Source organism: Protopterus annectens, chromosome 10.part0 (genome assembly GCF_019279795.1).
Source record: "Protopterus annectens isolate FY-2018-M chromosome 10.part0, PAN1.0, whole genome shotgun sequence".
In the NCBI taxonomy this organism is placed as follows: Eukaryota; Metazoa; Chordata; order Ceratodontiformes; family Protopteridae; genus Protopterus; species Protopterus annectens.
Window position 1 is genome coordinate 1,385,684,626 of NC_056744.1, and position 21,794 is coordinate 1,385,706,419.

At 40.2% G+C, this 21,794-nt stretch overlaps 1 protein-coding gene across 4 annotated transcripts in view; it reads right to left on the reverse strand.

Annotated features, from left to right (window-relative positions):
- Nucleotides 1-21,794, reverse strand: part of ZNHIT6 (zinc finger HIT-type containing 6) — a gene marked incomplete at its 5' end in the record, with an annotated part of 1,270,195 nt that overhangs the window by 987,843 nt on the left and 260,558 nt on the right.

The following is a 21,794-nucleotide window of genomic DNA, read 5'->3' on the forward strand; positions in this document are numbered from 1 at the left end:
AGGTAAGGCCCAGAAAGATTTACCAACGATGGTAAAGGGAAAGAAATACCTCGTCGGTAAGAGAAAGAAAAAACAAAATAAGAGCACAAGGAGTAGTCGCTAGGTGCGATAAGGTAAGAGATAAAGTACAGTTTTGTACCTACCATAAATGTAGATGTTCGAAGATCCACATTGCTGCAGTCCTTACATATGGGTAATCCGCTGTCCTCGGTCGGCCCGAATACCAAAGTATTAGGCTGACGTCGGTCAAGGCGCTTAAAACTGACATCAGGACGTCAGGGTACAAAAGCGCATGACCGACGTCATATCCTCAGTCTTTTCTTGCCTCAGATGTCAGAAGGCCCTAAAAAGAAAGGCCAAAGCCAAAAAACAGCAAAAAACAACCAACCACCCCTGCACTAACCATATTTACAATATATACAACCCAAACCACACCACCACCTCCAACTACAGAGGGGAAGGAGGGAGGGTAAATTGGACTGCAGCAATGTGGATCTTCGAACATCTACATTTATGGTAGGTACAAAACTGTACTATGTTCTTCATCTCACATTGCTGCAGTCCTTACATATGGGTAGAATCCCAAAGCAGAGGTAAGGGAGGATGGCAAAACTATAAAGCATTAGGAGCTGCCAAAATGCCCTGTAAAATTGCAGTGGCAAATCCAGCCCTAGATTTAGAGTAAAGTGGAAGGTGGTAGTGCTTAGAGAAAGTATGCACTGAACTCCAATAGCTACCTCCAAAATATCTTTAGTAGCCACCCCCCTTAAAAAAGCTGTAGAAGTGGCAGTAGCCCTAGTGGAATGAGGCCTAATCCCAGCTGGAATCTCCTTAAAATGATGGGAATAACAGAAAGCAATACAAAAACCAATCCACTTAGAAATAGTTTGTTTTGAAACAGGTTTGCCCTGAGAACCCCAAGCAAATGAAACAAACAACTGCTGAGACTGCCTGAACCCTTTAGTTCTGCTCAAATAATAACGCAACTGTCTGTGTATATCCAAAGTGTGCAAAATCTTCTCCCCTTTATTTTGGGGGTTTGCATAAAAAGTAGGCAAATGAATAGTTTGGTTTAAAGCCACACTAGAAACCACTTTAGGCATAAAGGAAGGGTTAGTGCAAAGACACCCTATCCTTGTGGAAAATTAAGAAAGGCTCAACCGCCATAAGGGCCTGTAATTCAGAAACCCTTCTCGCAGAGGTAATGGCCAACAAAAAAGCAGTCTTCCATGATAAATATTTCAACTCGGCAGTCGCTGCAGGCTCAAAAGGTTGTAGAGTGAGTTTCTCCAACACAAAATTGAGATCCCAAGCAGGAGTAGGAGCTCTACGTGGGGTCTTATATTCTTTGCCCTCTAAGGAATTGCTTAAACAAAGGATGAGAAAATAAAGGTGGGTCACAGTCATATTGAGCAGAAATTGCTGCAGCATGAACCTTTATAGAAGAGAAGGACAAACCTTTGTCCAATAACTCAGTAAGGTATTGAAGAGCAACACTTAAATTAGGCTTAGAAACATCAAAGTCCTTTGCTGTACTCCAAATTAAAAATCTCCTCCATTTATCTCGTAGACTTTCCTTGTACTAGGCCTTCTGGCCTCCAAAATAACATTCAAAACTTGTTGTGGGAGTTGAGACCCTCCAGGGTTTAAAACAGAATATGCCAGGCTGTTAGATGCAGAGAGTGAAGTTTGACATTGAGTAAATGACTGTCCTCCTGAGACAGCAGGTGTGGAATCGGAGGCAAAGGCCATGGAGGCTCCCGTACCAGACTTCTCAGTAATGGGTACCAGTGCTGTCGAGGCCAATCCGGAGCTATTAAAATCATGGTTGGCTTGTCCTGTCTGACCTTCAGGAGTACCTCTGGGAGGAGAGGCAGAGGTGGAAAGGCATACACGTGAAGATTGCTCCAATTGAAAGAGAGCATCCACTTTCCAAGCTGTGGGATGAAACCTTTTTGTGCAAAACTTTGGCAGCTGGTAATTTAGTGGAGAAGCGAACAGATCTATGTCTGGAGTTCCCCATAACACTGTCAATTTTTGAAATACATGAGGATCCAATTTCCACTTGTGGGGATCCATAATTTGTCTGCTCAACACATCTGCTAAGGAGTTCTGTGCTCCTGGCAGAAACCTTGCCTGAAGATTTAGCTGTAAACTGAGAGCAGTCTCCCACAAAATCATTGCTTGTCTGCATAGAGGGTAAGAATGTGTCCCCCCTTGCTTGTTGATATACCACATGACAGTTGTGTTGTCTGTTTGAATCAACACCTGCCCTGGAAGAAGTAAATCCTTGAAAGCTATCAATGCAAATTGGACTGCTAACATCTCCTTCAAGTTGATATGTAAATGTTGAAGTCTGGCAGGCCACGTGTCTTGTACCCATTTTCCATTTAGATGAGCTCCCCAAGCTTTGTCTGAGGCATCTGTCGTTAGAATCTGACTCGCCTCTGGTCGGGTCACAGCGAGTCCCTTGTTTAGGTGACATTCCTGAGCCCACCACAAAAATTCCTTTTGAATGCAAGGTATTATCTGAATGACAGTGTCCATATCTTGGCAGTGTTGTGTCCATAGATTTTTGAGATACCATTGTAGCTTCCTCATATGCAGTTTGGCATTGGGAAGTACCAGAATACAAGATGCCATGAACCCCAAGGCTTGAAGGACTGTCCTTGCAGTCAGCCTGGACTGACGAGACAATTGATGGAAGTAAAGAGAAAGATTCTTTTGTTTGTCCGGGGTCAAAAAGGCCATCTGGGATGCTGTATTCAGTCTCACACCCAGAAAGCACATGTCCTGAGAGGGTACTAGACTGGACTTTATTTCGTTCACAGAATACCCTAGGCATCTTAACACTGCCATCACATACTGTAAATGATGAAGAAGTTCGTCCTTTCCTTGAGCCAGAATCAGGCAATCGTCCAAATAAGGATAGATTTGTATTCCTCTTAGCCTGAAGAAAGCTACCACTGGAGCCAGAACCTTTGTGAATACTCTGGGCGCAGTAGATAAGCCAAAGGGCAATGCAGAGAACTGATAATGAAAAGTCCCAGCCCGAAAACGCAGATACTTCCTGCAACTGGGCCTGATAGGAACATGAAGGTAAGCCTCCTTGAGATCCAGAGTCACCATCCAGTGATCCTTGCCCAGCAGAGGTAAAAGCTGTTGCAACGTCAACATTTTGAACTTAGGAATGTCCAGATATGTGTTGAGGATAGATAAATCCAAAATTGGTCTCCACATGTTCCCTTTCTTTGGCACTAGAAACAGGCGAGAATAAAATCCTAGGCCCACTTCTGGCAGAGGGACCGGTTGTATAGCTCCTATTTGAAGTAGTAGAGAAATCTGTTTGTGAGCCTCTAGTCTTTGCTGAGGAGGAACGTCTGGCATGCCTTTGAAAGGAGGTAAGGTATGGAAATAAAACTTGTAGCCTTGGTGTATGATATCCAATACCCATTTGTCTTGGGTAATTAAAATCCAATTTTCCTTGAAGAGTGCCAACCGTCCTCCCAAAGGTGCTGCCAGGCAAGAAGGATCTGGCAGCTGAAAACGTAGGTCATTGGGCCTGTTTACGAAAGGACTGGCCCCTGCCCTCACTCGAAGACTGTGCAGGTGAACTCCATGTTCTAGGTCTGAAGGAACTCTGAGCTCTGCCCCTACCACGTCTAGATCTACCCCTAGACTGAGCATCAGAAGAAGGATACGTCCACCCCTTAGCAGGCCAAATTCTGCTAAACTTTGGTGGCTGGACTTGCAAAAAATCTTTAACAGTCTGCATAGACTTAGCCTTGTCTTCCAATTTCTTCAAGACTGACTCCACAGGTGGACAAAACAACACTTCAGACTGCAAAGGAGCATCCAAAATCCTCGTCTTGACATGGTCAGATAAAGTCTAATCCTTAAGCCAGGCGTGCCTGCGAAGAACTGAACCAGTGGCAGCCACCCTAGAAGAGGCCTGCAAAGCATCAAAACCACACTGTAAAGAATGCTTACCCACCTGTTCAGAGACATGTACCAAATCTTGTAACTCTTTACAGTCAATGCCTTCTGCCAGAGCATCCACCTTAGATTTCAATTGCGAAAGAAGAAAATTTTGATATTTCAACATATGAAACTGGCAATTCAAAGCCCTCATGGCTAAGGTAGAAGATGTATAGACCTTCTTTCCCCATCTATCCAAAGCTCTGGCCTCTTTATCAAGAGGAACCGGATTCTTTACAACAGAGGCCTTGACACCCTTAGGTCCCTGACTAATAGTTTCTGGGTCCGCCCTAGGACTCTTATAGAGATATTTATGAGCCTCAGGCACCCTGTAATACCTATCCGGTTTAACAGGCGAGGAGGCAGAGAATCAGGATGAAGTGAAGCTTCTGAAAAAACATTTTCAACAACAACAAGAACAGGGGGAATTGCTAAGGACCCATGTTGAGGTAAAACAAAATTCCCTAAGCCTTTTCCGTGAATCAGAGAAGTCCTGACCTTCCCACTTAAAATGTTCCCTCATAGAATGAAGAGTCTCTGAAAAAGAAAAATCCTCTGGAGGAGAAGCAGAAGGAGTGGAATCTTCTGCATCAGAATAAGGAGTGTACTCCTGCAAGTCTTCAGCCGAAGACTCTGAAACATCCGAAGCCTGTTCAAAACTTTCCAACTCTGGCTCCACCCTAGGCCTCTTATCAGGAGGGGGCAAAGAACCTCTAATCAGAGTAATCAAATCTTCTGCCATTTTAAGCATGTGCCTCTTAGGCACAGACCCTGCTGAACTAGGACTGACACCAACAGAAGCTAAACCTGGCCTGCCTCTGGAAGAAGCCTTTGAAACAGAAGGAGAGGGTCTAACCACCCTGGGAAGGGAGGGGAGTACAGAAACCTGAGAAGCCCCTTCAGCCTGACCAGCCTCGTGAGAGGCCACATCCTGCAAAACCAAAGTCTCCCCCTGAGACTCCAGAGAAGCCTCCATCGGAACCACCGGTTCCACTGAAGCCTCTAAAGAACCGGCGTCCGAACGGACGACTCATCTTGCCTGGGTTTCACCGCTTTGTCTTTGCGCTTCTTGGAAGCGGGCGTCGGAGTATCCGACGGCATAATATAATTGCACCGCTTACCGAAGACCAGCCTAGCACAATCCAACCGTCGCTTAATAGTGCGCTTATTAAACCTAGCACAAAAGCGACACCCAACTACGTCGTGCTCAGGCCCCAAACAAGGAATGCACAAAGAATGATAATCCCTATGCGGTATCTGCTTCCCACAAGAAATACAATTATTCACTTTTTCTGACATCCGGTATTACACTGAGGCAAGAAAAAAACAAAATATTCCCCAACGGGGTACTTAGCCAACTTGGATTCGGTCTGAAACTCCGCACTCGAAAAATTTCAGAACGCCGAACGGCACTTGCAACGCTGCTTCTGCATCGGACCATGCGGCAAAAAAGACTGGGGATATGACGTCGATCATGCGCTTTTGTACCCTGACGTCCTGATGTCAGTTTTAAGCGCCTTGACCGACGTCAGCCTAATACTTTGGTATTCGGGCCGACCGAGGACAGCGGATTACCCATATGTAAGGACTGCAGCAATGTGAGATGAAGAACATCTAAATAACTACTTTTTTCCTCAAAAAGTTTAGTCAAATTTTTGAAAAGATCAAAAATGTGTACTTGGCTCAAGAGAAATAGCCTGACGCAACCTAACTGCGACACAGCAAACGAAATCTGAGGTAACAGGGAGAGGGGAATTATGGGTAAGAATTTAGCTTGAGAGTTTGTGGCTGACGCAAGCTTGTAAAATGGCCGGCTCGGTTCCGAGGTCAGAACAGATACCTCATGCGTAAGGAATGAACGAGGATTAACATCATCAGACAAACTTCTGTGATGAATTCCTTAGTTGTTAACATCTCGAATAGTATTCTGAAAAAAGAGTTTGTTACTCTACTTGAGAAAGGATCAGTTTTATACCAGCTTTATGTTCACCACTGCATGAGTTTGTGACTGATATGAAGTATTTTGGACGTAATGTGACATTAAAACATATTTTTGGGTCCAATGTTAGATCAGATCATGACTCTGAAAGACCACCTAGGAAGCCTAGCACGTTTGTTCCAGTATGTGAGCAATAATTTGCCATCTAAGGTAAACACTATCAGAAGTTGACCAAAAAAGAACTGGATGCTTTAAAAGAACTACAAACCAGAGAGGATTTAACCATTAGACCAGCTGACAATGGAGGAGCTGTGATGGTGATGAGTATGGATGATTATAATGAAAGTATGTTGTATATGCTCAGTGATCAAGCAACATACTTCAAAATTACAAAGAAAGAAGATGATGTGATGAGAAGGAGGATAGATGATGTACATTATGAGATGCTTATGAATAGGAGTACAACAAAGGAACTATACAAATTTTTCGTAGTAGAACATCCTGTCATACCTATCAATGGACTGCCAAACATCCATAAAAACAGCTCTAAACCACCCATGCATCCCATAGTGGCAGGGCGAGGCTGGTCAACGGGACCCCTCTCAGTCTTTTTGGAAAATGAGCTGAAAAAGCGATTGAGTGATTACAAGAACATAGTGAAAGATAAGGCACAGTTCCTACAGCATTTACAGGAAGCCACCATTAACATCTATGACTTTTCCCATTTGCTATTAGTCACTGTGGATATTCATAGTTTGTTTACATCGATTCCCAACTCATATAGCATTGAAACCATAAGAGATTTGTATAGAGAAAGGAAATTAGACTCCTATGTTGTCTGCAACCTACTGGAACTGGTGCTAGAGAACAATTTATTTGTTTATGGAGATAGCTACTATTGGCAGAAGTGGGGGGTAGCTATGGGTACCCCCTGTGTGAATAGCTATGCTAATCTTGTGTTGGCCTGTCGGGAAGAGCTATGAGCACTGAATGTACACTTCCAGTGGAAAGGGAATGTGCTCCTCTATAATAGATTTGTGGATGACATTACGATTCTATGGGCTGAAAGTGAGGAAGAAGTCCAAAATTTTGTGGATTTTTTAACACAGACTACTTAGTTTCTAAAATTCGATGTTAAGATGTCCAGAACAGATACTGATTTTCTGGATGTCAAGATCCTATTGAAGGGATAAATACTATGCTGTATCGGAAACCTATGCGGAGGAATCATATGGTGCATTTTTCCATTATGCACGCGAGACATATTTTCCGTAATGTGATTGACAACCAACTCATTTGAGTGTCCAGGCTATGTACTCAGGGTGATACTTTTCTCATGGAAACCAACAAACTGTTACAAAGTTTCAAGGATCGTGGTTATAGGCCAGCCAGAGAAGGAATAACAATAGATCATGCAAGAGATCTGAGAATGAATAAGGGTAGACCCTACTACTCTCAACAGTATATTAATGGAATGACAAGTGAAGTGATGAAAGACGATAGAATACATCCTAATGTAGGGCAGTGGACCATAAGGGTCAGCCTTACTTACAGTAGTGATAATTCTACAATATGTGAAATAATCAAAAAATACTGGCCTGTGTTAACATCAGACAATAGATTGAAAGAAATAGTAGGGACCACACCTCATTTTAGGTTTAAGAACAAGAAAAATCTAAAGAGGTTGCTTTGCAATAAAAGCTGCAAAGCCAAAAGGAATGACCATACACATTCTGGCACACAGAAATGTGGCAGTTGTAAAGTCTGTACTGTTATCAATACCAGTAATGTTTTTATGCATCCAGTTACAGGAAGGACATACCAGTTTTTTGGAAATGCCAACTGTAATAGTAAGAATGTGGTATATGTTGCTACCTGTACTTTTTGCCCATGTTTCTATGTGGGCAAAACGAATAGGATGTTAAAAGAAAGAATTTTTAAGCACCAATCTGATATATGCATTAAGGTTCTTACGAATGCGTTGTATGCTCATATTCGAGATAATGCCACCCATACATTTAGATTTATGGTCCTTGCAATGGTTCGTCCAACTATAAGAGAAGGGGATGTAACAAATCAAATGGAAATGGAAGACTTTAAATGGATAATGGACTTAAGGGCTGATTGTTTTCCAGGGCTTAATGGTGTTGTTCCACTTAAACCATTCTTGAAGGAATGAAGACTGACTTTTTGTCATTAAGGAAGCTCATTATATATTTATTTTTTACTTTCTATTCGTCTTTGTTAAGATGTCAGCTCTGTAATATTCCTTCTGTATCCTTTCTATAGAATAGCTGTTTATGCATGCTTTCATTTCTTTCAGAGCTGAACATGACAGCTTTTAAGTTTGGAGTTATAGTGTATTCTGCTATTAATGGGTGTTTTATGTCTATTTTGTTCATAATATGAATTCTGAGTGTTCACCAGACTTCTATGCGATGACAATAATTAGTTTGTTGAATATCAGGCTATGACTGTTGTTTCTTTAATATTATGGTGGTGAACCTGCTATGTTAACATTATGAGCTCTGAGTTTTTAAAACATTTACAAGCTGTGTAATGGTTATGACAGCCGGGTATTATTTATTGACTATAAGTTTTAATATTCTAAGCTGACTGTCTTTAAAAAATGTAGTTTTGTTCCAAGCTTGGATCTAAGTTATTTTAAAACATGTTTTTGTTACAAGTGCACTATGCAAATGGGGAGTAATTGCTGTGTTTCATTGCTTCATTTTTTAATTGCTTAATTGCCTTTTAACTAGATTAGTTAGCTGGTTCTTAAATAGTTGTGTGTAGGAATTGTATTCAGGATCTGAGGAAGCGCTTATCCTGTTCTTGTTTTTGTTGCATTAAAGTTCCAGTTTTATGTCTATGGTGTTGCGCTCCTTTTTTTTCTTCTTTTTATTACAAAGGCAGAGACTGTGCTCTGTTACAAATGTGTCACAATAAAGTACAGCTGTTAAAATCTTACCATAATGGTAGACGTCCCTTTCTTCACTGTTGCAGTATTCATTACATTAGGGATCCCCTTGTCAATGGCAGACCGATGTCCGGCCAGTATACCAAAGCTTTTAGGTTACTTTAAGGTACGCCAGACATCACACGCATGCTCCTTGAGTAGGGCATAAAGGTAATGTCCAGATGTACCATCCTCAGAATTGATAGCACCAGTAGGAAAGCCAGTCCAAGGAAAAGAAAAGTTAATGAGTATATTCAGAAGAAAAAAGGATCAGGTGGTGGAGGGAGGGAGTGAATACTGCAACAGTGAAGAGAAGGACATCTATCATTATGGTAAGATTTTACACAACTGTACTATGTCATTTTCACTGTTGTAGTATTCTTTACATTAGGGAGAGTGCCAAAGCACAGGAAGAAACTAGGGAGGAAGAAGGACCAACACAGCCCTCTATGAAGCCATGAAGGATGGCCCTAGCAAATCCAGGTCTAGCTATGGAGATTCTATCCAACTTGTACTGCTTGGAAAATATATGCAGAGAAGTCCAGATAGCTGCCTCAAGAAGAGAGTTAGTGCCCAACCCCTTGAATAAAGCAAAAAACTAAACCACAGCCCAAGTAGAACGAGCCTTAACAGAATAAGGAAGGCTCTTACCATAAAAGGAATAACAAAAAGAAATAGCTTTTGAAATCCAAGAAGAAACAGTTTTATTAGATACAGCTAATCCCAAGGACCTGGGATGAAAGGAAACAGAGCTGATCAGATTTACTAATAGTCTTAGTCTTATACAAATAAAATCCAAGTTGTCTATGCACATCCAACGTGTACAGCACCTTCTTAATCACAGATTGTGGAGAAGGGAAAAAAGTGGACAAATTAATAGACTAAGGGACAACTCATTAACCACCTTGGGCGTAAAAGAAGGATTAGTACGCAAATACAGCCTGCCATTATGAAACACCAAAAAAAGGAGGGCTAAACATAAGGGCTTGAAGCTCAGACTCCCGTCTGGCAGAAGGAGGAGCTAACAAAAGAACAGTCTTCTGCAATTCTGCAAGGAAGCTGAAGCAGCAGGCTCAAAAGGAGCATGAGAGGCCTAATATGAAGGACACCTTTTAGGAATTATCTAACCTCAAATCTAGAAGTTAAAGGAGGAGATAAAGGCGGACAAGCAGAGATAGCTAATAAATGGGCATTAAAAGAAGAATAAGCCAAACCATGCATTGAACAATTCACACAGATAAGAAAGAACTAAAGAAAGGAGTATCCATAGAAAGTGGATTCGGGTTATGAGAAAGACACCAAACAGAAAACTTCTTCCATTTGAATAAATAGGATATTCTAGTATTGGGTTTCCTGGCCATCTGCAGGACCCTAAGCACATCCTCAGACAAAAGGTGTCTATTTGGAATCAAAATCCTATCACCCACAGTGTCAGCTGAAGAGTGGACAGGTGAGGATGGATGAAAGATCCTTTGTCATGTGAGGTAACTTGTGACGACTGCCCTTGGCTAAATGCAGAAGAAGAGAGAATAAATGCTGTCTCAGCCAAAAGGGAATCACCAACAAGATTTTGGCAACATCCTATTGAATTTTGAACAGGACTTTTGAAATGAGGGGAAGGGGAGGGAAAGCATAAAGAAACACCCCTTTCCAAGAAACAGAGAGGGTGTCCAACTTCCACACCAGAGAACCTTGGACTCTGACACAAAACACAAGAAGGTGTCTGTTCAAAGGGAAGGACAAACAGATCTATGCGGAGTACCCCACTGGTAGATAATGTCCAGAAACACATTCCTGTGAAGCATCCATTCGTTGGACTGAGTTAAGCACCTGTTTTGACCTGACAGAATGTAAACTGCCTGAAGAGTCACTTGATAATGAACAGCAAGATCCCACACCAGGACTGCCAAACAGCAAAGAAGATAAAATCTTATTCTCCCCGTTTTTGTTTACATACCACATCACTGTAGTATTGTCTATAAATACCTTGAGAGATCCTGGGGAAAAAAAGAGGACGAAAAGTCTAAAGTGCTAGCAGAAGAGCTCTCACCTCTTTCACACTGATGTGCTCTTTCTGCTAAAGAGGTGACCACACCCCCCGCACCTTTAGGGAGCCAAATACGGCTCCCCATCCCATGTTTGAAGCATCTGTAAACAGCTCTTGAGAGGGAAGAGGGAGATGAAAAGGGAGCCCTGGATTTAGGGACAACTGCTGAATCCAGTAGTGAAGTTCCTTCTTGAGATAAGGTAGAAGAAGAACTACAAATCCTAGGGGATGCGCATGTCAAGGCCAAACTGACTTCAGAAACCACTGAAACTTTCTCATGTGGAGTTTGGCCAAAGGGAGCATAGGGATGGTGGATGCAATGAATCACACATAGGTCTCAAACACCATGGCTGTAATAGAGGCCAAAGGAAGAAGAGTTTGAAAGAAGGAAATGAATGTCAAGGCCTTGGAAGGAGGCCGGGATGCCAGCACAGGGACCATCTGAATCCTGCACCTCAGAAAAACATGGTCCTGAGAAGGAGACAGAAAAGACTTTTTGAAGGTTATTGTGAACCCCAGGCTTTGCAGAAGGAAATGGCAAAACGAAGATTTTGCAACAGGATCTCAGGGGAGGGTGCCTTAAACAAGAGGTCATCCAAGTAAGGAAATATTTGGATCCCTTGAATCCTGCAAAAAGCAATCACAGGAGCGAGGCATTTGGTGAATACCCACTGGGGCAGTAGAAAGGCTAAAGGGCAAAGCATAGAAATGAAAATGCCAGGAAGCAACAGAGAAATGCAAAAACTTCCTGAAAAGGGGATCGAATGGAATATAGAGAGAAGCATCTTTGGGATCCAGAGACACCATATAAGCCTGAAGAAGCAAAAGAGGGTACAAAGTCTGAAGGGACAACATTAAAAGGAAGGAACCTTCAGAAAAGTGTTTTGATGAGAGAAATCTAAAATTGGTCTCCAAGTACCCTCTTTTCTGGGTACTAGAAATATCTGAAGTAAAACCTCCTCTCCTTTGGCTCACAGGCACCAGGTTTACCCTGACCACAATTTTAAATGTATGATACTAGGCAAAGTTAACCATTTAGATGGGGGGCCCCTGGAATCTTAGACTAGAAAGAATGGAACTTCGGTGGTAATTATCCTTGAAAATGTCATTAGCTGGCCAGGATTGAATGAAGGCTACTCACTAATGAGTGTGCTAAGGTTAAAGGCTTTAGACAGGTGAAGTAAATGGAACTAAAGTTTGTTTGTGTCTTTCGGCTTTTCCCGGTTAGGGGTCGCCACAGCTGAACTCCGGTCCGCTAATGATTGGTAGTTGATTTTTACGTGCCGAGTTACCAGCCCTGATGCACAACCTTCAACAAAGGTACGCCTATTCACGCATGACTCCACACAGAAGACGCGCTAGCTGAGAATCGAACCGGCCAGCGTCTTACTGTGAGGCGACAACGCTACCGCAGCACCACCACCGCGGATCAATGGAACTAAAGTAAAGGTTAGAAATCAACTTTAGAAATTTAATTTTATCCATTTTAGATTTTTCCAAGCACCAGGAACATCAAAAATGTGTAGTTCATATTTCTATGTGCAAATCTGTATTCTGATATACAATGTTATGTATTTCAAACTTGTTACAAGTTTCATACACACATGTATGTATATATATATATATATATATATATATATATATATATATATATATATATATGTATATATATATATATATATATATATATATATATATATATATTTATATACATATATAGTTCTGTGTATACATATTACACATATACATTTAGTTATATATTGTTTACAATTTTAACATATATATATTTATGCATGTATTTGTAATTTTTGTGGATTATTAGCATGTTCAATAGTGGGGTTTGAAAGATATTTTTGATAAAAAGCGAGGGACTGTTCCATTAATAAGAAGCGGTTATGGAAATCCAGTTCCTTTATGCGAAAATGGGGTTTGGATTTGTGAAGTCATACGATTTATCTGGTTCTGAATTTAAAAGTTTAAAAAGTAAGAAAGGAATGGTCATGTTAGTTTCTGAAAAAGTCCCTGATTTAGCGGGACGAATGCAATTGAATTTTATGTGGATTTAACATCTGGGATTTTTAAGTGAATCTACTACTTGTTTTTAACGTGGTTTTATATGGTATTAAAGTGACTGTTAGAACTCATCAGGCTCCATGGCGTTTATGTACTCTTTTAAATTGGTGTTGAACTAAGTTTTGCAGATCACCTATGCTCCTGTTTATCAGCTCAGCAATTATGCACGGTGCCAAATTCCTTTGTATTTACTAGTTTTGAGGGCAAAAAAATGGGATGCCACAAATTTCCAAGTGGCATCTTCAATTCCCAATTTTTCTGGATTGAAATTCCTAAAGGAAATGGAAATATACCAAGAAAATGTTAAGTCAGACTCTGAATAAATGCCAATCAGCAACTTTTTCGCTAAAAAAGTGACTAATGGCTAAAGCAACTCAGTTGCAAGAATAAAAGAACACATTTCGTACTTTTTGAACCAAGCTAAGAATACCATCGACCTCACATGCACGGTAGGTGTTAACACACGTAAGATAAACTGAATTCATACACATTAGGGTGTGCCAAACTGCAAACCTTTTGTCATATCCTGTATAATTATTAAGTGTATTGCTGAACTGTCTGCACTTCAAACATACTGCTGTTTTCCATTATAGATCTGTACTGACTCGGCTTCTTCAACACAGTGCATTATTTTGTGGTTTAAGTTTCACACTGAACTTGACATGGTTCTGCAACTCTTAGTACAGATCTACAGGAACCGGTGTAGTGGTCTTATATTTATTTATATATTTATTTTGTAAACAGATTGCTTGTGGGCAGGGCTTTTCCCAGCTGAACCTGCCAAAGCAGTGCTCCCAGAAATGGGTGGCTAGAATGTGTAGTTCCATTTCTCCAACGCTATCATCCGCCACGTATTTACATTTTGGATCTTAAACAAAAAAAAAATGGACTTCAAGGAGATGACACTTTCATGTTATCCAATGGCATTTAGAAACAATGCACATATTTGCACTGATTAAATAGTGAGGGTGGTATCCAGTTTTCTAATATTTAAGGCAGCACTGCACTTGATTTCATTTTAGTTTTCAAGTTTCATTATGTGTCACACACACTGTCACTTTTAAGCACACTATGATGAGACATTTTGATGAAGAACTACAGAAAGTACGAAGTCAAAGGCAGACAAACCCAAAACAGGTGTGGCTTAGACAATAAGCACAGCTGCAGTGTGGAACATCTTTGAAATTTATAGAGAATGGAATGGAAAATCTTTTGTGTGTATATATATATATATATATATATATATATATATATATATAATTACGTGCACTGTTTTAGTTTAATGTCATTATTATTCATTTTGTAAAGAAAATGATGCATTAATTTTAATTTTCTGTAGAATAGGTTGAAATGTCATGAATGTTGTTGTTTACGTAAAGAATACAAGACAGTATACGTGAATTATTGTCTAAAGGAGCACCATCAATGAATAAAGTACAAAGTGCATGGGCAGACAGCCTTGAGAACAGAAGCATGCTCTTCTCAGACAATAAACCATACCCTGTAGTGTTTAAAATCAGTTATAAAATGTGCTCCTTCAACAAATCAATCAACAAATATGAGTAGAAGATGTAAGCAATACAAAAAATGAGTAATTATTGGGGGGGGGACAGAGAACAAGAGAAAACTGTCCACCTGATCAGACTGTTTCGTCCGAAGTCACACATCCATGCACTTGCATACAAGCAGTCACTTTTTTAAAGTGAGATAGTTACAACATTTTTAGTTGCAGAACTACATAAAACACCATATTCAGCTCTCCTAATATGATGCAAGCAGTTAACATGCTAAATAGTGTCCCAACTTCATTTAGGTTAATTTATTAATGTATGCAGGTATTACTAAATTTACATCTCTTTTTTATATTCCTGCAACACTACATATGAATATGAAAGGGGGTATCAGACAGTTGCTACTTTATTTAATATCTTGATTTGGTAGACCCCATTCAGCTTATGGCACATGCACCCCCCCCCCCTTCTGACACGGGTCTATATTAAAATCTCGAAGTCTGACAATATCGAATACGATATTGTCGACAAGAGAATACCGAAAGCGCATTACATTGACTGTTTAAATGGAAAATCTCCCTAGGAGGAGATTTCCGTTTACTTCAATGTAGTGCGTTCTCGGAGTTGGTATATTTAAGTAGGGGGGTGTGGGGGTGCAGCCTGCCTACACACTATTTTTTTTTGGTTTCGATGGTTTAAGACTTCGACCACTAAAGTTCGATCTTTAGTGAATCGAAGTTTTAAACCTTCGAGATTATAATATAGACCCCTTCTGAGACACATCCCCGATCCCCCCCCCCCCCACAAGAACAGAAAAAAAAGGAGAATGCAAGCAAGCTAAAGAACTGCACTCCACAACCCGCAGACTTGGTAAATAAAGTGAGAAACTGAAACATACGCCATTATTAAACATGCCAAGGCTGCTCATGCTCCAGTTTAATTTATTATATTTAAGACATTGTAGAACATACTGCCCCCCCCCTTCTAATTTTGTAGCAAAGGTTAACACACATTTAGGCAAGCTAAACTTTGTAGTGGTTTAACAATTAGTCTACCTGCCCATTTAAAGTAACTGCTAAGTCAGTCTTCCACATTGTCTTACACTGCATGCCTCATGGTTAAAGTCTGGATGCAGGATGTCTGCCCAAACAAAAAAAAAACGTTCAGACCCTTGGTTTATTTCAATAATGGTAGTAGGTATAATCCACCCTTACTACAATCTGAGGAATTCCTTCAGTACTTCGGATATTATCAGCTGAGGTTCCACCTCAATATTAGGTGTAGATGATGGAAAAGCCTCCAAGGACGTGGAAGAATTCAGATCCATGCTGGCTTCCAACAGAGTCATGGCAGAGGAATTAGGGACAAGCACTGAAGATTCTTCAGGGCTTTCACCAGCTTCCAGAAAAACATCTGGGGGGGGGGGGGGGCTGGACAGCAAATGAATCAGGCCTAATCTTTTTGGCCTTCTTGGAAGGTGGCTGACCCTCAGAACAGGAGGATTCTGCCACAGCACCCTGAGCCAACTGCTTAAGTTATTGGTTCTCAAGATAAATGGACAAGGATGATAAATGACAAAGTAGGATCTTTGGCACAAACGCCTGGCAGATAGAACACTGCACAAGGTCGTGGGAAGCATCCAAGCAAAAAAGACACTCGTCGCCACAATCTTTATGGGGAAACTGCCCACGCTGACATCCCCCCTTCCTGAATGACATTAACACAAACACCAAACAAAATTTAGAAAAGGAGAGAAGAAACCCCAATGGGGCACTCATCCGAAAATGAGCTTAGTAACTAGCACAGCAGAAGGGTATTCAGACTAACATTCAATAACAGCATTCAGACTGGCAACAAAGAAGTTCTGAGTATTTGCGTCTGTATGTCACCTTTATGCCCTCCACTTGCAGAAAGAGTATACATGTGATATACAGTACCTGTAAGATCAAAGGCTTTGGCTTACTGGCCGGATGTTGGGTTATCCTTGGCAGGAGATCCCTTATGTGAAGAATATTGCAACAGTGACATGAAAGGACATCTGTCAGTTTTAGTTATATGCTTGTTTACTTAGTGTGTAGATGGGATGGCACACAGATTCCTTTATAACAGGCACAGAGATGTACATATAAAGACATAACATAATTATAAAAATGGTGCATGGTGATATGTGAAAATACACTATGTTATTTATGTAGGCTAACAAGAAGCAATTATAAACACACAGACAAGACATATCATAACATCTTTACAGTCACTACAGTCATGTCATTTCAACTGTACAGAAATAAAGATAATATACGTGGTAACAAGGGACTGCTGTCAGCGTCAGTGGCTCAATACTCACCTTTGGTGATGAAAGATCAGAAAGCTGGGAGTTCTAGTTCCACCACAGGTGTCTGGATTAAGTTTGGATTAATTTCCAGTACTGACACTCCAGTGCAGAATATGGGGGGGGGGGGGGGTGCTGCATTCCTCAGTGTGTTATCTTTTAGGTGAGATGTTAAACCCAGGTCCCATCTGCCTGAGTTGGCACAGCTCATGTAGACGTAAAAGATCCCATGGCACTTGCGGAAGAAAGTGTGGGGGAAGTTCCCTGATGTTCTAGACAAATTTCCCTTAGCCAGTAAGAATACCACCACGAGTCACCTATGAAATGAGGCCAGTGGCCTACAGGAATTAACCCAGTTAATAAAAGTATAAATAGTTAAAAATAAATAAATAAATAAATAAAAGACTGCTTAGTCTCTCTCAAAGTTGGAATCTTCGTGTTTTATCATTTCATTGAGTCTCCTTCTTAAATAAAGGAATCTCTTGTATACCAATTAAATATTTTTCCACAACATGTATACCATTTGCAAATTATATCACCTTAGTGGTCACCTTAAGACTGTGAGGAATTAAACTCATTCTCAGAATCTACAAATGGAGGCCTAAGTAAAATCCTCAACAGCATTAGTAGACAAGGGTGAAGGGGATTGGTGCATGGTGTTAGGGAGTTGATACCTCCAAAAGACTGATCCATTTAGCAAGGCATTAACACTGCTTTAAGCCTAAGCTAAAGTAGTTTACCTGATGCACTTTTGGGTGAGTCAGTTTGCAAAGGTTTCTTCTTTTGACCAGTGACAAAAACACATTGAATAATGCATTCTGGAGATTACAAAGAAGTTGTTGGCAAGTCTCAATGGAATCCCTGTAATGTGCTGATACAGAGGACCATAAACACTGTTGTAACTAAATGTAGATGATTAATTGGCAGTTTGGAAACTAAATTAACTGATCTGGTAAACTTGGCTGGTTGTTTGATGTTAAAAAACAGACTGTGAATGGTCATGCCTGATGAGGTGGAGGGTTTCACTGACCACTGGGAAATAGCAGAACCTGCAAGACTACAAATGTGCATGACTCAAGATAAGGAAGGAGAAACAGTGAAGCAGGTAAAATAAATGGAGTACCAATTAGCAGAAACTGAAGATAAGGTGAGATAGCAGCATTGAAGGCTTTAAAGAGGTGTGGAAGGAGAGAAAGGCAATTTGTTAGACTATGCAAAGCTAAGTGACACAAGTGGCATACTGAGCTGGCTTTATGAGAGACTTTGTGGAAACTACGCAGCTTAGGTATTTGCCACTTTCATAGCTTGAGCCTACGCATGAAAAGCAAAAGCCAATTTAGATTTGGATTTTTGACTTTCTATGAAAAACCTGCAAGTACTATGGTGGTAGTGTCAGCCAGGAAGAAATTTCCCTATGGAAAGGAGGCCCATGTTTGGGGAATATTACTATTTTGTGGTGACACTGCAGCATCATCGATGATTAGTGGATGTAATGCCAGAGTATAAACAGAAAGGACTGAAATGTATAGAATGTTATTTTCCACGTAAACTGAACTTTTTTTTAAGGAAGGGAAATAACTGCAGTTTGATAGTACAGATAAAGTAATAAGGAAAATAAGAGACAAACCAGAGAAGAGCAGCCAACTGCAAGTTGAGCAAAACAGTAAACAGACTGTTAGGTTAGATGAAGCAGAGAATCTAGGAGAATTAGACAAGGTCTTGGTGGAAATGTTGGGAAAGAAAACATAACTTGTGGTTATGCGTACAATCCCCAAGAACTAGATAACTACACAGACTGGAATCTGAACTGAAAGTATGGATTGTGGTATCTTGACAGCAAGCAGTGCTACAGCCATGAAAATGGGAGACTTGGTTATTAACAGACTCCATTTCATTTCTGAATATCAACACAAGTAAAAGAGAAGTTAAGTACCAAAAACAACAATTAATACACAGTGAGATACATTAGTACCAAAAACAACAATTAATACACAGTGAGATCTATTAGTACCAAAAACAACAATTAATACACAGTGAGATCTATTAGTACCAAAAACAACAATTAATACACAGTGAGATCTATTAGTACCAAAAACAACAATTAATACACAGTGAGATCTATTAGTACCAAAAACAACAATTAATACACAGTGAGATCTAGTAACACATTAATGCTTACCCACAAGCTGGACAACTGTCCACTTCTCCACTTCCACCTACTGGACAGACCCTACTTAACCAACAGTTTGCTTGCCTTTTTCCTTTATTTGCTTTAGTTATTCTCATCTCTCTTAAAAATGCAGTTTGCTGAATGCATTTTCAAAACTTGCTACTGTCTACAAATTCTTCAGTACATCTTTTTTTTTGCTCCCCTTCCGTTTCATTTTTTCCAGCTACCCTAGTGACCCCAACCATTACCAGGTTGACCAGCCTCTCTTAATGCACCTGGACTATCTCTGTTCTAAGATGTGGGTGGGGGTAGCAGCGGAACCAACATCCTGAAGCATCATGCCAGTGGCTATTTCCAATGGAGGATTTCTTCGATTGTAACTTACTCATTGGTATCTTCTCACCTCGTTCACCTGTTATATCTGCAGGCTACTCCACCTTACGGAAAAGACCTCCATACAGGGAATGCCTAGATGAATGCCTTCTCTGCCACAGCCTTTGACACCTGAGCCACTAATTAAACTCAGGACACCTTGGCAGTAGTTAGGGCTTTATTTCTCTATGCCACTCTGCTGTCATACATCTTTTAATTTCAGTAAAATAATACTTCCTAAAGACTTCAATAAGCTGTTATATTTTAAGTTTAACTTGTGTTCTTCTACTCTCTAAGAAATCTCTTTTGAAAGACATGCCCATCTGGACTCTACATATTCACTTGGGAACTGAAAGTTTTTAATCACATTCCAGCTTTTCATCTTTCTTTCAGGTTGTGTATGTTCATGCCCAGTTTGCCTTAGACCTTGTGTTGCCTTTGCTGCTCTCTTCGAGAATGCCTCTCCTATAACCTTACAAAGATGATTTCTTCATAACTATACACAAACCTTCGGATAGTGATCTTGCTAACTCAATACAAAAACAATATCTCCCCTATTTTCTATTAAATTAGTACTGCTACTGGGCCTGGAGATGCTCTTCAATAAGCATCCCTCATTCCCTTTCAGACTGCTTGCTTATTTAGATCACCAGAAATAAGTACTTTCTAAAGCCCTTTTCTCAGTTGCAGCTGTAGTGACTTGGTGTACTCTGCACTGTCTGCAGTGCGTTTACGTAGCCATGTCTCAAAGCATTCCTGCAATCTTAACCAGTCTTTCACATTGCTTTGTACACCTTCTCGTGAATAAATTATTCGGCATAAATGTATATTGTCAGGTGACATAATTCACTTGCAAAGTAACTAACACAGTCATTGACAGGCTCTAGTTCTAACCGTGCAAGGAACCTCTCTTAGCATTCTCCTTTCATCGGAGTGATTATTTTCGCTACAGAAATGTACAACTAATTATCTAGGCAGTCTTCCATCCATGCTGCGACCTGAGGTCCGCATCAAAGTCTTCCTAATGAGTTTACTAACCTTTTGCATAGTACCACATCAAATAACCTGCTAAAGTCTAAGCACGTCATGTCAACAGACTTTTCTGAGCTAATCCCTGGATATCCACTCAAAGAGCTCCTTAAACATCAAAGCATAAACTTATTCAATTAATCTACTTAATTTAATACACTGGCATGCCAAATTTCTGACATCTTAAGAGTTTCAGACAATACTATTTGACCAGCCACCATTTTATATGCAAACTAGAGTCAATTAGTTATCAAACAATTAAACAGTAGCTTCTTAAAAAAATGAATCCAGTATAATTATCTGTTTAACCTACAAGGATATGCTGTTCTAGGTTTCATTAAGCAGAAAGACTCTTCTTTACAACATTGTTACATTTCCTTTCTATCTAAAATTAAATGTGTTCTGAAACTATAGAACTCAGAACATTAGTATGTATCCCATAAACTGGACTAATATAAAGAGCTGCAAGATTTGTTATTTTATTTTTTTTATCTATATTTCAAGTATTTTTGAATTCTTAACTAAACATCTATTAGATCTGAAAAATATAAGGTAAACTGAAAAAAAAAACAATGAACATAAATGGGTTTATCTGTGGTTCATTTAAGACAAGTATGGACTGAGCTAAATTACAACTGATCACAGCACTTTAGAACAGCCAAGCCCTACAAAATTAACAAAATATCACCCACTTAAATTGATGTTTAGTAACCAGCCAAACAAACTTATGGAAAACATCTCAACTGCAGTTAGAGAAGTAGAGGGGCCAAGTGCAAAACAGAGTAAAATAAATCCTGCAAAGTCCCATAGGAAGGAAGGAAATTACCGTAGTAAACTGACAGGAACAATACAGATCAAAAAGTGCTCCAGGAAATAGTCTGAACAACTGCAAAGTAGCATAGCATTTGTTAGCAATGCTGGAGACCCACATCTAAGAATGAAGTCAGGCTGCCCAAACAGTGAATGAAGCACAGATAACAGAGCGACTTTAGAACTGCACATGTGTGTGTGTGTGTGTTTGGAGGGGGGAGTAGACACAGACAGCACATGAACTACTGCAATTTATTTCAACACCAGCAGTATGACCAACCACCAAGGAATGCAGTACATGCATTACACAGCATAGTGGTATGTACATACTCCTGTGATGTAAACAAACACTCAGTATAACCGGTGGAAGGCCACTAAAATGCATACCTGCTACATGCAGTATAACAGGACACAGTAGGTGAGGTGTCCAGTTCAGATACTGGACAACCAAACAAATGGAAAGAAGGTGTCAAATCTGTTTGCTGGTGAGAGCAGATAAGCATAAATATGTGAAAAAATGGAAACATGATACAAAGAAAGTGTGAAAACATGCAAGAAAAAACGAGAACAGACAAAA